This window comes from Lactuca virosa, chromosome 4, assembly GCF_052849685.1.
Source record: "Lactuca virosa cultivar CGN04683 chromosome 4, Lactuca_virosa_CGN04683_v6, whole genome shotgun sequence".
Lineage (NCBI taxonomy): Eukaryota > Viridiplantae > Streptophyta > Magnoliopsida > Asterales > Asteraceae > Lactuca > Lactuca virosa.
The window spans coordinates 132,612,023-132,629,166 of record NC_136429.1 but is presented as its reverse complement, the minus strand read 5'-3'; positions in this window follow the sequence as shown (position 1 = coordinate 132,629,166).

The window sequence follows — 17,144 nt, the reverse complement described above, 5'->3', positions numbered from 1 at the left end:
GACAACTAAAAACTCGAATTTTAGATCGAGTGATTTTTAGCCGACACAACCTAAACGAGAATTGAAGGTCTCGTCAATAGTAGTACAACGGTAAAAAGTCTGACGAAAACGGATGTCGGATGAAGAAGTTATGAATTTTTAACGGATTTTCCTGTCCCGGTCTGTTAAAAATAATAATATTAAAAATAAAGTCAAAATTAGCCGATGGAGTCTAAACGAAAGTTAGGGTCTTTCACATTGACTAGGTCAGAGTTCGACAACGGCTTTTAAGAGCTACGATTGCTAGTAGGGTTGTGGAGTCGTATTGCAATAATAATTATTAGACTTATCCAAGTGGGAGACTGTTGGATTAGGTGTCTAAGCCCATAACTATAATTGGTATGTACTTGACCCGAGAGTAGCATGGTCCATTTAGGTTGCATATCACTAGGACAATTTGATAGGATGAACTTTTGAGAAGATGTTATTTATGGTTTGTTAATATATTATAAGTTCTAATATATTAATATGAAATCATATGATTTAATTAGTATTGATCAAGAATTAATTTGGAATTTATTTTGTGATCAAAAGAGACTAATTAAATATATAGGGATTGATTGTGTAAATCATTGATTCTTAAAATGTGGGCCAATGATCCATAATTCCCTAGGTTGGGCTAAACCAATGTGACAACCCATGGATAATCCATGGAGGTTTAAACCCATGGAGCCTAAGGAATATGGAAAGTCATGCCCATTAGGGTTTACATGGTGTAACCCTAATCATGCCACACTATATAAGAAGCCCCTTAATTAAAAGGACTAGATACACTAGTGATCCTTGGAGTTCCATGAGCCGATTTTGGTGCAAGAAACACTCTCTCAAAAGTCTCCTTTGTTCTAGGTGTGTTGTGATTCCATTTGAGGTGCATCACTTGGGGCACTAAGTTCTTAAAGACCAAACTCAAGAAGTTCTACAAGCTACAACAAAGAGGTAATTCTATAATCTCTTTTTTATGTTGATTATGTCATTTCCGTGCTAGTTGTAGGCTTAAAGCTTTAGAAACAATATTGCTTGTATAATTAGAGAAAACATAGATCCAAAGCTTTTAGGGTTGTATGTGCACCATAGGATGTTGTAGTATACTAAAATCCATCACTAATTATGTTTGACATATATATCTTATTTGTCGGCTGACTTGTATATGGCACCCTAACTTGATAATAAATCGTTACAGGCTTGACATGGTAATGCCTGCTTAGAAGCTATTAATATGTAAAGTTTATATATTTAGTATGCATTGCATATAATTGTTTAATTGAAGCAAAAAATATGATCATTTTTTAAAATTGTTTCTGAAATCCACACAAGTGCATGTTCTTGCATAGTGTTTCCTCTTTGTGTTTGTTTCGTTACTATTTTGCTTGATGCTAGTTTAACAACCAGTTGAAGTTTTGTCTTTTATTTGTGCAGAATAAGTTACCTCTCCTAATTAAATTGAATGAAACCTACAACAAACTACAATCTTTCCAATAGATTATGGTTGATACACACATGTCTGATGGTCTGGTTTCATATTGTGGTTGCGGTTTAAAGTTACCCCAAAGTGAACTGTTGTTTTAGTTGATAGCCTAAAGTTCATTGTTATAATTTGGATGTTGTTTGGATACTTTTTTGGATGCCACAATATAGGGTGATTAGTTGGTTATTTGTCCAAAAGTTAGTTTTTATGGGGTTCTATTTAGACATGTTTTGCTTCGTTTGTTTTAATTAAATGGTCCTTGATGTACAATGACCATGAAAGTCGAATCTTATTGTTTCCGGTCCGACGCTTGTTATGTTTCATGTATGAATGTGTAAAAGCTAATGTTTCTTCATTTCTTGGCTATTTTTGTGAATGATTTCGATTTTGTATAAAGTATTGAAGACTCTACTTAAATTTATAAAGTTAGTTATGATATTCTTACAAATGCTAGCTTATTTGTATGAATTTAATTTCAATATTGTAAACCTACAATCAATAAAAGATCTTTTAAGTTTGATTTTACAATCAGACTTCTTTATATAGATGTCATATTCTTAAAAACAAATCAAATAATCCTTTTTTCTTTTACAAATTATAGTCTTTTAATCAATCTATTTTTATAACCTTCATATATACATATATATATATATATATATATATATATATATATATATATATATATATATATATATATATATATATATATATATATATATATATATATATATATATATATATATGTTTCAAAAACAAACACCACCATGGTCATTTATGTAACATCCATAAAATTCGAGCCAATTTAAAACTTTTTAAATCATTTAAAACCATTCAGTTATTACAATTTGTTTTCACAATAGTTTAAACATCAGAGTTCCCAGAAATCATAATCATCAATCGAGGAAGTGTACGGTCACGCCTTCGCCTTCCCGCGGTCATCCGTTGAACTTGAAACAATAAACTGAAACTGTAATCTCGAAGACTTAGTGAGTTACCCCCAAAATACCCATACATACAACAATACACATACAATAACAAACAACATACTATAGGTCCAATCATCCATCGGGATGGAATACCCCAGGCCCTCAACCATCGGGTTGGAATGCCCACATACTACGAGTCCAATCATCCTCGGGATGGAATACTCTCGGCCCACAACCATCGGGTTGGAATGCCCACACACAATACATATATAACATATACTATGTGTCCAATCATCCATCGGGGTGGAATGCCCCAGGCCCTCAACCATCGGGTTGGAATACCAACATACTATACATATATAACAAATACTATGGGTCCAATCATCCATCCGGATGGAATACCCCAGGCCCTCAACCATCGGGTTGGAATACCAACATAACCAATCAAACATGTGCACCTATATCGGATAATCATATAACAGTCTATAAAGACAACATACTAGGGTCCTATCATCCTCGGGATGGAATACCCTCAACTACTAATCAATCATGTGCACATATAACAGGTAATCTCCTACCAGCATACAGACAGTCAGACCAAACTATAGGTCACTAAGCATAACCACATCCGATCTACCAGGATACCGATCTAATAGATCATACTAGCATATAACCATTCGATCTACCAGGATACCGATCTAACAGATCATACTAGCATATAACCATCCTATCTACCAGGATACCGATCTAACAGATCATACTAGCATATAACCATCCTATCTACCAGGATACCGATCTAACATATCATACTAGCATATAACCTTCCTATCTACCAGGATACCGAGCTAACAGATCATACTAGCATATAACCATCCTATCTACCAGGATACCGATCTAACAAATCATACTAGCATATAACCATCCTATCTACCAGGATACCGAGCTAACATATCACAACAGTAACAATCCCAAATAACAAATCAAAGGGCCCGCCTTGGTGCCTTAGAGCCTTGAGTACAGTGAGGATAACTCACCTCGCAATGCCGATCTGAACTGAAGAATCAAACTCCCGAATCGCTATCTCACCGGAAATCCCGAACTATCACACAATAAATACCAAGTCATTAGACAACATAACAATCATGCCTTAAGGATCCACACAATCCATCATGTCCATTCTCTTTATTGGGCCAAGGCCCAATGCCAAGTCCATAACCTTGAAAGTCCTTATGCAAAGCCCATTATTGGCCCAATTTACCAAATTGGGCCTCATTCCAAGATCCATTATCGAAACTTGGCCCAAAACATAATATTCATAATGTCCAGCAAAGGCCCAAATCCAACTAGTCCACAAACAGCCCAAAACCCGACGCCCAAATGCCAAAGGCCCAACCGAGGACGTACGCAGGGCGTACCCGTCCTCGTGTTGACCACCATTTTGGGACTTTTGGGACAAGAATGCTTCCATAAAGCTAAAATGACTAGATGTATCTCTTACAAGTATAAAGTTCCAAGCTTTTTACCTTCTGGAGCTTCTAGGGCACAAACCAACTTCAGATCTACAAGCTTGATCTTCTTCTCCAACTCCTTGATGCAACACCTTCTTCTTAAAACACTCAATAAACACTCAAAAAGCTCAAACACACAAGGAAATGGCTAGGGTTTGGGGAAAACGACTCTAAGCAGTGGAGGCTGGGGTAAGGGAGGGTCTTGTGCTCATAATGTTGCTTATATAGTCCCCAAACCCTAAATATTAGGGTTTCCTTCTGCCATGAGTACGCCCAGCGTACACAAGGGTACGCCCAGCATACTAGGGCGCGCCTAGTATGCTCAGCGTACAATTATGTATGCGCAGCGTACTCCTCCTGATCCCAATAATTGCAATTTAGCCCTTAGACTTTCATGGCTTTACCCTTCTATCTCCAGGGACTATAAATGACAAATATTGGGATGTTACAATTCTCCCCCACTTAAACTAGGCTTCGTCCTCGAAGCCTGCTGCGGCGAACCATTCAAGATAATGCTCCCGCATCTTGGACTCTGTCTCTCAAGTCTACTCGGATCCTTTCCGATGCTTCCACTGTTTCCCTACAAAGTTCAAGTGCTCTCCGACCTGAACATCACCCAACGATACAACCGTCTACTCATCCAATATACGCCTTTGCAGCTGCGTGAAAAGCGATATGAGTCCAATCGGACCTTTTCAAAAGGTCTAACCTACATGCCACTTTGCCAACCCTCAAACCAAACAGCCACTTGGGTTGTCTTCCTTCCTGACAACGATGCAAAACTTATCCCATTTTCAAAACCGCTCCTGCTTCTGAATCCCGGGATAACTCTCCCCCACTTAGATTTGACTAAGCCTTCACAACACATGAAAATTAGAGGATTCCCAATCCTTCACACTTCCCAACGATCGATCCGATGACAATCAACTCTTTACAACTAGTGTTCCATTACTAGCCAATCCCAATGGATCCCACACTTCTAAGAACCAGATGAACACTCCCTGAATCCCAGTGAAACCGACAGTCCCTAATGCTTGAATAATCCCACATTGAAATCTTGAAGACCAAAAGACAAATACTCCAACTAATACCTCAGCAACGAGCTAATTCCTTTGGCGCCTTCATCCGCCAATCAATAACGGTTACTAAAACCACTGATTCCTGACAATGTTTAATAACCATCCCGTGGAACCCTGTCCACAGACCTCCCACATAATACCCCTTTTCCAAAAGTGCTCCAAACAAGTCTCCCGCTCTCAGGTTTTGGAAATCATTTCATTCAGGGTTCGCACCCTGACTCACTCACCCGCTCAAACGTCCACAGTTGAACTGCAGTAGCTGAAGCCACCTCTGCCCTAAACTGGGCTACAAAATACTCCCAAGACATAGTCTACAATCCCAAAAGTGTAATAGGCCACACAATCAATCCTTACCGCCTGATACAAGAGATCCAAGGCAAACCGGACCTCACAAAATACTTATGCCACCTCGACCTACCTACGCTCACTGGCGCTGAAATAATGTCGCCAATCCCTGCAACCAACTGACCCCGAGCTGGAATACAACCTGATCCTGGGGTCACAAGCCTGCTCACTCCTTCGAGCTCGAAAACTGAAAGGCACAATCCTTGCCCGATAAAATGACAGTCCAATCCTTCAATTAACCATTCTACTTCCAGTTGCAAAACTTCAGCTGAACATAATCATCACTCCTTTCCGGAGTCCCCGCGACTCGCATTCTGGCCTCGAGCAAAACCCCCGAAGCCTCAAATCCAGAAACTCGTGTGATAGCCACTCCCGCTCAGCCCGCAGAATGTAGTAAGTACAAAATATCTCCTTGATCTCAAGTAACTGCAGTCCTCTACTCATCAGAATATGTCCCAGAAAGCAGTCACGATACTGGAAAGCTCAACCAGCTCCTCCCCCTGCCGTCGCTACAGCTGATGCGGCAGCATAACGCTCGTAGAAATACTCAACCATGGAGGTATTAATAGACCCGAACATCTCCGGCAACTGTCCCTGGACAATCTTGATCATCTCCTCCCGGATGATCTCACTGACACGATCCTCTGAAAATGCTGGCCTATCCTGGCTGCCAACTCTCGATCCTAACCTGGATCCGGTGTCAATACGTCTCAGATAATCCATAACAGGGAACCAACTTCCAACTAAACCCCAGGGGTTGTGACTTCCTTGCTACGCGTATGGGTCCTGTGCTTTCTGTAGTACGGGCCCATACTACCTTCCACACCTACCCATATTTGTCTCAAGTATCACCACAACACCTAACAATATACATAAACATAGCGAGCGCTCCATACTCACTCCTAGAGGAATTGCTAAATATCTCATAACTGGCCTACCGACCTCGCATAACCCACCCATCCATGAAACTTCCACCAACCCTGCAGCACTAGTGTATGCTAGCCATACGTAACGCTGGACCCAATAGACTTTCAGATATATGATCCTACCCTAAGACCCTAATTAACAAGAACAGAACATAAGGCCAAATCAAACATTCTCAGGCTATAGGATCTTAATTATGTACAACCGTGATACATACACAAGCAACTACAGTAATGATGTCAATCTCATATAAGGAAAACCCTAGGCTAGCAGTCATCATGAAATCATGCAATTCTATCATGCAATTCCCGAAGATCCCTAGCCTAGTACTAGCATGCTGTTCTAACATATCACAATATCAAATAATTGTATGGTATTTTGGGGTCTACTTATTGGCTCCGGCTGATCGTACACTCTGCATCCTCTTTTACTTATTTTGAAAACCATTTAAAAATCATTTCGAAAATCTTTTTCCTTAGTTTGAGACTGGATTCACACGAATGTGCTGGATAAGGTGTCTAAGTCCATAACTATTTATGGTATGTACTTGACCCGACCCGGCATAGTCCATTTGGGTTGCATGACATCATGCAATTGGATAGACTAAAATAAGAGAAATAACACTTATGGTTTATTAATATATTATAAGTTCTAATATATTAATAATATTATTTAATTAGTATTGATCAAGAATTAATCCAGAATTAATTAAGTGATCAAAAAGGAGACTAATTAAATATATGGGTTGATTGTGTAAATCATCCATACTTGTATAGTGGGCTAGATGCTCCATGGATTATCTAGTTGGGTTAAGGTCCATAGGATACTCCATGGATGCTCCATGGGAGTTACAAACCCATGGGTCATGGAAATGAAGAGCCATGTTACATTAGGGTTTACATGGTGTAACCCTAATGTAACATACTATATAAGCATACCCATAGCAACCAAAATCGGCTACAGTAGTGAGACAAGAGGGCAAGGCCGATTTCAAGTGTTAGCAAATTCTCTCAAAGTTTATTCCAAGAGCATTTGGTGTTGTGTGAAACATTTGAGGCATCACACTTGGGGTGCTAGGCTCTCAAGGTTTTCAAGGAATCAAATCAACAACAAGGTATGTAATTCTAGCCATCTTTTATGTTTAAAGTTCCCTATGTATGCTAGATAGGATTATGAACCTTGAAAAAGCATTTTGCATGTATTTTAGACAAACATAGATCCAAGGTTTTCTAGGGTTGCATGTACACTTAGGAGTGTTAGAATGCTCAAAACCCATCAGTGGTATCAGATCCTAGGCTTGTTTGTTTGATACTTGATGCAAAATTGTGAAAAAAACTCGTTTTTATGCATTCTGCAGCATGAACTCGCCGAGTCCATGGGGGGACTCGACGAGTCCATGAGTAAACTCATCCTAATCATCGAGTAGGTTCTTGCACTCGACGAGTAGGAGCCCCTGAGTGCAGTTTTTCGAGTTTTGTTGCTGGAAATGGACTAGAAAGATTACCCTAAACTGTTTTGGTGTTTTAAAACATGTTTTAGATGGTGTAATGTTTGTTCTAATCCATTTACAATGGTTAATATCAAAATTACATGATTATATGTGTTCATATGTTCTTGAAATCTTGATATGATTATTCATGTTCTTATGAGTTCTTGATAGATCATAGGAATTACTTGTTTAATGCTGAATTCATGATCTTTATGTGTTTTAATGGAGTCCATAACTTGTCCTCAAGTTATGGATAACCAAAAGTCACTTTGTATTAATTCCATTAAAAGAACACATAAGTTACAAAAATGAAGAGTCTTCATTTTAATAACTCATAAGTTATGAATTGAAAGGTTTTGTAAAGTTACAAAACTTGCCCTTAAGTTTTGGAACATGTAAAGACATCTAGTAAAATTTAGTTCCAACCCCTAGAATTTTAAAAGTTAAAATTCAACCCTTATACTTTATAATATTATAAGTTTAATAATATATATATATATATATATATATATATATATATATATATATATATATATATATATATATATATATATATATATGTATAAGATCAAGTCGTTTTACCGTTAGTATGCCTCATTCACGAAGCCAGTCTATAAGGAGGGTATAAGGTTGTTGCCTATAAAATGGCAGCTTAATGGGTGTCCACTCTCACCCACCGCTTCCTTGACTGGTGGAGGGTCGTTAGCCGAACGGGTAGGACAATGACTTAAAATTCTCATTAAAACTATAATGATTATTATAAAGTAACTAAATGTTTTATAAACTCCCAATCTTAGTTACTTTAGGAAAATGTGAATAAGGTGCTAACCCATGAAATTCCACTTTGCACTTTGATTAAGTCGTTAGTGGAGCGTGTGTGGTTAACCGGCACACTAACTTGGACTTAACAAGGTAGGCAAAGGGCGACTTAAGGTTTTTCATAGGTCGGTGGAGCGCGTGTGGTTAACCGGCACATCGATTAAGTGAAAAACATTAAGGGTACCAAGTAATTTGCATGGTTACTTCACATCTTGTTTTGTGATCCTCGGTATCCCAGTCACAAAACATGAAGGGCACACTCGAGATTGGAACATGCCATTGAAAAGTTCAATGAATCTCAAAAGAATCTAGGAGTTTCTAAAAACCAAATAAAACCTAATAATTTATATATTTCGTTTTCATGGTGGAAATTGGTGAATCGTCATTCACCTACCTTTCAAATATGTTTTAGCTTAGATTACGACATCCCTCTTCTAAGTTATAATATATTGTGATTGGATCCTAGCCTTAATATTACATTTGGGTGTTTTATTAAGGACTATCTTTATATCTAAACTAAACTTGTCTTTTCTTCTTTTCAGAAGTCTTCCAACAATGCTGCTTCTAGCTCAAACCCTACCGGCTCCTTCTCTCTCACGAACCTTTATGGGAGAGTCATCTTTGATGGATCCAACTTTACAGATTGGATCAGGAACATCAGGATGGTCACTCGGTATGAGAACAAAGAATATGTTCTCGACAAGGAGCTTAAGGTACCCGAGCCGACTGCTACTCCTGAGGAGTTTGCTGAATATGAGGCACATGAAAGAGATGCTACCAAAGTGGCATGCATCATGATGACCACTATGACAGCCGAGCTCCAAAAGTCCTATAAGGACTACTATCCTTTTGAGATGCACCGAGATTTGATGGACCGCTACCATCAGAGTGCTCGTCAAGAGCGATATGAAATCATCTCCTCCATGATAACAACCTGAATAAAATATGGTGAACCCATCATGGGCCACATGCAGAAAATGCAAAGGTATGTGGACCGTTTGATGAAGCTAAATGTGAACTTCCCAGAGGAGTTAGCAATAGATATCATTTTGCACTCCTTACCATCGTGTTATGATCAATTCCGCATGACATACCACATGAACAAAGAAGAAGTCACCCTCAACAAACTTCAAGGACTCCTAAAGACCGCAGATCAGGTCTTAAAGGTAAGTCGGTTGTTACCACTCCTACTCTTACTCCAAACTCCGCACCTGTCCTGGAAATCGGGAAAGGTAGAGGGAAAAGAGGAAGAACCCTTCGAAGGGTACCAAGGGTAAGACCCTTGATGGATCCTCTTCAAATGGAACCAAGAAAGGTTTCGTCACTCCTTCTTCTGATCCCAAAGAGGCTGAATGCTTCTATTGCCATGAAAAGACGCACTGGAAGCGGAACTGCCTAAAGTACCAGCAAGATTTGAAGGATGGGAAAGTGAAACCCAACCATGTAGGTATTTACACTATATTATCTAATAACTCACCCTATTCTAACTCTTGGGTCCTTGATACCGACTGTGGTATTCATATTTGTTCTTATTTGCAAGGACTAAGAAGAAGTGAGAATGTGGAGCATGGAAAAATAAACTTGATCGCGGGGAATAGGAAAGTTTCACCTGTCACCAAGATTGGAGTTTATACTTTGGTTTTAAGTAGTGGGTTTACTTTAGATTTGAATAAATGTTGTTATTCACCTGAAATGGCAAGAAATGTTATTTCCTTTCATGCTTTGTACAAACAAGGGTTTACCTTTTCTTTTGATAATGAAGTTGGTGGAATAAATGCTTTCTTTAATAATGTGTTTTATTTTAAAGCATTACCTTGTGATGGTGTGTATGAAGCTGTGTCTGTTGTAGATAATTTAGGAAATAATGTGTTGTGTATTGATTCTACTAATGAAAATAACTTGGATGAAGCATCATTATGACATTGTCGTCTTGGACATGTAAGCAAGAAACGCATAGGCCAACTCCAAAAGGATGGAGTCTTGGAGTCATTTGACCTAAAGTCAGATGATAGTTGTGAATCATGCTTACTTGAAAAAATGACAAAGTCACCATTCACAGGTTCCTGTGCTAGGGGTGAAGGTTTGTTGGATCTAGTGCACATGGATGTCTGTGGACCCTTCAAAACTGCCACAAGGGATGCTAATCGTTATTATGTGACTTTTACAGATGATTATAGTAGATATGGATATGTCTACTTAATTAAGCATAACTCAGAGACTTTCGAAAGGTTTAAAGAGTTTAATCAGGAAGTAGAGAATCAATTGGGCAGGAACATTAAGATGCTTCGATCCGATCGAGGTGGTGAGTATCTTAGTACAGAGTTCCTCGACTATCTTAGGGAATGTGGGATTGTCTCACAATTGACACCTCCCAGGACACCACAGTTGAATGGTGTAGCTGATAGGCGTAATTGAACCTTGTTGGATATGGTTTGTTCCATGATGAGTCGAGCTTCGTTACCAATCTCATTCTGGGGGTATGCCTTAGAGACTGCCGCCCATATCCTTAATCTGGTCCCTACAAAGAAGGTTGCCAAAACACCTCACGAGATGTGGACTGGAAAAGTTCCTAGTCTAGCCCACATCAAGATTTGGGGTTGCGAAGCTTTCGTGAGACGCGAGACTCACGATAAGCTCGAACCTCGAAGTGAGAGGTGTATTTTCATCGGATACCCACAGAAATCCTTTGGTTACCTCTTATACAGACCTAGTGAGAATGTGGTCTTTGTAGCAAGGAGGGGTGTCTTGAGAGAGAGAGAAAGAGAGTTAATAAGCCAAGGAAACAGTGGGAGGCAAATTGACCTTGAAGAAATTCAAGAGTCAAGTGGTGAAGGAACCTCAAACCCTAGCAGTCAGCTTGAGGAGGAAACTCCTGTTGATCCAATTGACAAGCCTGTACCTCTGAGGCGTTCCACAAGAGTTAGGAATGCACCTGAGCATTACTATGGATTCCATATTACTGCGGAAGGTGAGACACTTATCAGTGATGAGACACTGGTAAGTCTGGATGAACCTAACAGCTATGCGGAAGCCATGGCAGGCCCCGAGTCTGCTAAATGGAAAGAGGCAATGGACAGCGAGATACAGTCCATGTATGACAATCAAGTTTGGAACTTGGTTGAGAATGTACCAGGTCGTAAGACTGTTGGGTGCAAATGGATCTTCAAGAAGAAGACCGACATGGATGGTAATGTACACACTTATAAGGCGCGACTGGTTGCAAAGGGCTTTTCTCAAACTCCAGGAGTTGATTATGATAAGACCTTTTCACCAGTAGCCAAGATTAAGTCTATTAGGGTATTGTTAGCCGTAGCTACATTTCATGACTATGAAATATGGCAAATGGATGTCAAAACTGGTTTCCTTAATGGTAAGTTGGCTGAGGATGTTTACATGAGTCAGCCTGAGGGTTTTGTCAGTACAGAAAACCCTAATAGAGTGTGTAAGCTTGAGAAATCCATCTATGGATTGAAACAAGCACCTCGCAGATGGAATCTTTGCTTCGATGAGAAAGTCAAAGAGTTTGGATTTTTGAGGAGTGAAGATGAATCTTGTGTATATGTCAAGGCTAGTGGGAGTATAGTCAGATTTTTGGTACTGTATGTGGATGACATACTACTCATAGGAAATGACATCCTAACCTTGCAGGAAGTGAAGTCCTGGATTGGGAAGTGTTTCGCTATGAAAGACCTAGGAGAAGCTACCTATATTCTAGGGATAAGGATTCTGAGAGACTGGAGTAAAAGACTAATTGGACTTAGTCAGAGTACCTACTTGGATAAAGTTCTGAAGAGGTTCAGCATGCAAGATTCCAAGAAAAGGAGAGTTACCCATCCAGAGTAACGCTAGATTGAGTAAGACTCAGAGCCCGAGTACCGAGGTTGAGATAGCAGAAATGAGTCGAGAACCTTATGATTAAGCTGTAGGCTCGATCATGTATGCTATGACATGTACTCGTCCTGATGTAGCCTTTTCTTTGAGCATGGTTAGCAGGTATCAGGGGAACCCTGGTAAGGCTCACTGGATTGCGGTAAAGAACATCCTCAAGTACCTGCGGAGGACTAAGGACTGGGTCCTTACCCTTGGTGGGAGTGATGACTTAAGAGTTGTAGGGTATAGTGATGCTAGCTTCCAGACTGATAGGGATAATTTCCGCTCTCAGTCACGCTGGGTCTTTACCTTAAACGGAGGAGCAATTTTTTGGAAAAGTTCCAAGCAGGAGACAGTGGCTGATTCAACTTGCGAATCAGAGTATATAGCGGCAAGCGAGGCAATATGGCTGAAGAACTTCATTGGAGACCTTGGAGTTGTACCAACTATAAAGGAGCCTATAGAGATTTTCTGTTATAGTGAAAGTGTAGTTGCCTTAGCAAAGGAACCAAGGGATCACGGGAGATCCAGACACATTGACAGAAAATACCATTTCATCATACATCAAATAAAAGAAGGACTCCTCGCGGCAAAGAGGGTATCATCGGATGAGAACCCGACAGATCCCCTCACGAAGGGACTGGGTAGGGTTAAGCATCTCCAGCATGCAAGGAGCATAGGGCTGAAGGATGATATTAGTTTTAGTAGTTAGATAGCTTTGAAATTTGTAAAGTGTAATTGACATTGGATGATGAATAAAAGTTGTGTTTATTTATGAGTAAAATGTTGCTATCTTTTGTCAATCGTTTACTATTATTTCTTTTGCATGTTTTGACTTCCAGAATATTTATGTTGTGTTTTACATAATATTCAAATTATCCACAGTCGGTCATATGTTGGAAGTAGATATGAATTAAGACTGTCATGAGTTGGTTGTAGAGGTCTAAGATGTTGGACATGGCCTCAACACTCATGAGTGATCATAAGTTCTGAGTATTGGATTCAACCCACACTCACTGGTATCACTTCATGGAATTTATCTCGAGTGATCACGAGACGGTAATATCATATAAGTCTTCAAACCTAGAGATATGAATTGTTGTCTATGATTTGGTTACACATTGATCGTACGAAAACGCATTGGTAACTCGATGTTATAAAACGTGCGTTTGTGTGTGATTTAACAAGTAGTAGAACAAGCATATGAGTCGAAGTTTATCTGTTCCTTCTTGGATTAGAAGCGATATCTGGGCCCCTCGATGATTTTGTTTTGACCTATGTACCGAGCCCGGCCAGAACTAAATTGATGTGTTCAACTAAGTTCTATGTCAAACAAATTGGTAATCGGGAAACAAACTGCTGGACAAAAGTAAGACATTGTTCCATGTATTTGTCCGGCTGATATCTAGAACGGAGGATTATATGATCACTTATCTTAAAATGGCGTATCATCATCTTCTTAGTTCCGAGAGACCTTGAAAAGAGCTACGATTGCTGATCGGTTCCTGAAGTCATACTTGCAGTTATAGTTATTAGACTTATCCAAGTGGGAGACTGCTGGATAAGGTGTCTAAGTCCATAACTATTTCTGGTATGTACTTGACCCGACCTGGCATGGTTCATTTGGGTTGCATGGCATCATGCAATTGGATAGACTAAAATGAGAGAAATAACACTTATGGTTTATTAATATATTATAAGTTCTAATATATTAATAATATTATTTAATTAGTATTGATCAAGAATTAATCCAGAATTAATTAAGTGATCAAAAAGGACACTAATTAAATATATGGGTTGATTGTGTAAATCATCCATACTTGTATAGTGGGCTAGATGCTCCATGGATTATCTAGTTGGGTTAAGGTCCATAGGATACTCCATGGATGCTCCCTGGGAGTTACAAACCCATGGGTCATGGAAATGAAGAGCCATGTTACATTAGGGTTTACATGGTGTAACCCTAATGCAACATACTATATAAGCATACCCATAACAACCAAAATCGGCTACACTAGTGAGACAAGAGGGCAAGGCCGATTTCAAGTGTTAGCAAATTCTCTCAAAGTTTATTCCAAGAGCATTTGGTGTTGTGTGAAACATTTAAGGCATCACACTTGGGGTGCTAGGCTCTCAAGGTTTTCAAGGAATCAAATCAACAACAAGGTATGTAATTCTAGCCATCTTTTATGTTTAAAGTTCCCCATGTATGCTAGATAGGATTATGAACCTTGAAAAAGCATTTTGCATGTATTTTAGACAAACATATATCCAAGGTTTTCTAGGGTTGCATGTACGCTTAGGAGTGTTAGAATGCTCAAAACCCATCAGAATGTTCCTCCAATTCACTCAAACCAAGGCTCTGATACCAACTTGTAACATCTATAAAATTTGAGCCAATTTAAAACTTTTTTAAATCATTTAAAACCATTCAGTTATTACAATTTGTTTTCAAAATAGTTTAAACATTAGAGTTCCAAGAAATCATAATCATCAATCGAGGAAGTGTACCGTCACGCCTTCGCCTTCCTGCGGTCATCCGTTGAACTTGAAACAATAAACTAAAACTGTAATCTCGAAGACTTAGTGAGTTACCCCCAAAATACCCATACACACAACAATACACATACAATAACAAACAACATACTATGGGTCCAATCATCCATCGGGATGGAATACCCCAGGCCCTCAACCATCGGGTTGGAATGCCCACATACTACGAGTCCAATCATCCTCGGGATGGAATACTCTCGGCCCACAACCATCGGGTTGGAATGCCCACACATAATACATATATAACATATACTATGTGTCCAATCACCCATCGGGGTGGAATACCCCAGGCCCTCAACCATCGGGTTGGAATGCCAACATACTATACATATATAACAAATACTATGGGTCCAATCATCCATCCGGATGGAATACCCCAGGCCCTCAACCATCGGGTTGGAATACCAACATAACCAATCAAACATGTGCACCTATATCGGATAATCATATAACAGTCTATAAAGACAACATACTAGGGTCCTATCATCCTCGGGATGGAATACCCTCAACTACCAATCAATCATGTGCACATATAACAGGTAATTTCCTACCAGCATACAGACAGTCAGACCAAACTATAGGTCACTAAGCATAACCACATCCGATCTACCAGGATACCGATCTAACAGATCATACTAGCATATAACCATTTGATCTACCAGGATACTGATCTAACAGATCATACTAGCATATAACCATCCTATCTACCAGGATACCGATCTAACAGATCATACTAGGATATAACCTTCCTATCTACTAGGATACCGAGCTAACATATCATACTAGCATATAACCATCCTATCTGCCAGGATACCGATCTAACAGATCATACTAGCATATAACCATCCTATCTACCAGGATACCGAGCTAACATATCACAACAGTAACAATCCCAAATAACAAATCAAAGGGCCGGCCTTGGTGCCTTAGACCCTTGAGTACAATGAGGATAACTCACCTTGCAATGCCGATCTGAACTGAAGAATCGAACTCCCGAATCGCTATCTCACCGGAAATCCCGAACTATCACACAATAAATACCAAGTCATTACACAACATAACAATCTTGCCTAAGGATCCACACAATCCATCATGTCCATTCTCTTTATTGGGACAAGGCCCAATGCCAAGTCCTTAACCTTGAAAGTCCTTATGCAAAGCCCATTATTGGCCCAATTTACCAAATTGGGCCCAACTCCGTAATTGGGCCTCATTCCAAGATCCATTATCGAAACTTGGCCCAAAACATAATATTCATAATGTCCAGCAAAGGCCCAAATCCAACTAGTCCACAAACAGCCCAAAACCCGACGCCCAAATGCCAAAGGCCCAACAGAGGACGTATGCGGGGCGTACCCGTCCTGGTGTTGATCACCATCGGGGTGGTTGACCCAGTACGCTTGGCGTACTGGATTTACGGTGGGCGTACGCGAGGTTTCACTAAAACCCTAATAAGTGCTTAATGGCTTAAGAACTTAAGCCCAAACTCCAGATCCATCGACCAAATGTGCCATAGGACTATAAAGTCTCGAACTTTATCACCGTGGTCGTTCAGAAAGTTCTTAACACATGGTCTTAAACCATTAAGACCTTCCTACTTCATGCATGAGACAAATCTAGCTATTGGGACACCATTTTTATCACTTAGGACCTCCTCTAAGGTTTGAAAGGACAGCTCATTTCGTCCAAATCGTAACATGCACCATTTTGGGACTTTTGGGACAAGAATGCTTCCATAAAGCTAACATGACTAGATCTATCTCATACAAGTATAAAGTTCCAAGCTTTTTACCTTCTGGAGCTTCTAGGACACAAACCAACTTCAGATCTACAAGCTTGATCTTCTTCTCCAACTCCTTGATGCAACACCTTCTTCTTAAAACACTCAATAAACACTCAAAAAGCTCAAACACACAAGGAAATGGCTAGGGTTTGGGGAAAACGACTCTAAGCAATGGAGGCTGGGGTAAGGGAGGGTCTTGTGCTCATAATGTTGCTTATATAGTCCCCAAACCCTAAATATTAGGGTTTCCTTCTGCCATGAGTACGCCCAGCGTACACAAGTGTACGCCCAGCGTATTAGGGCACGCCTAGTACGCTCAGCGTACCATTATGTACGCGCAGCTT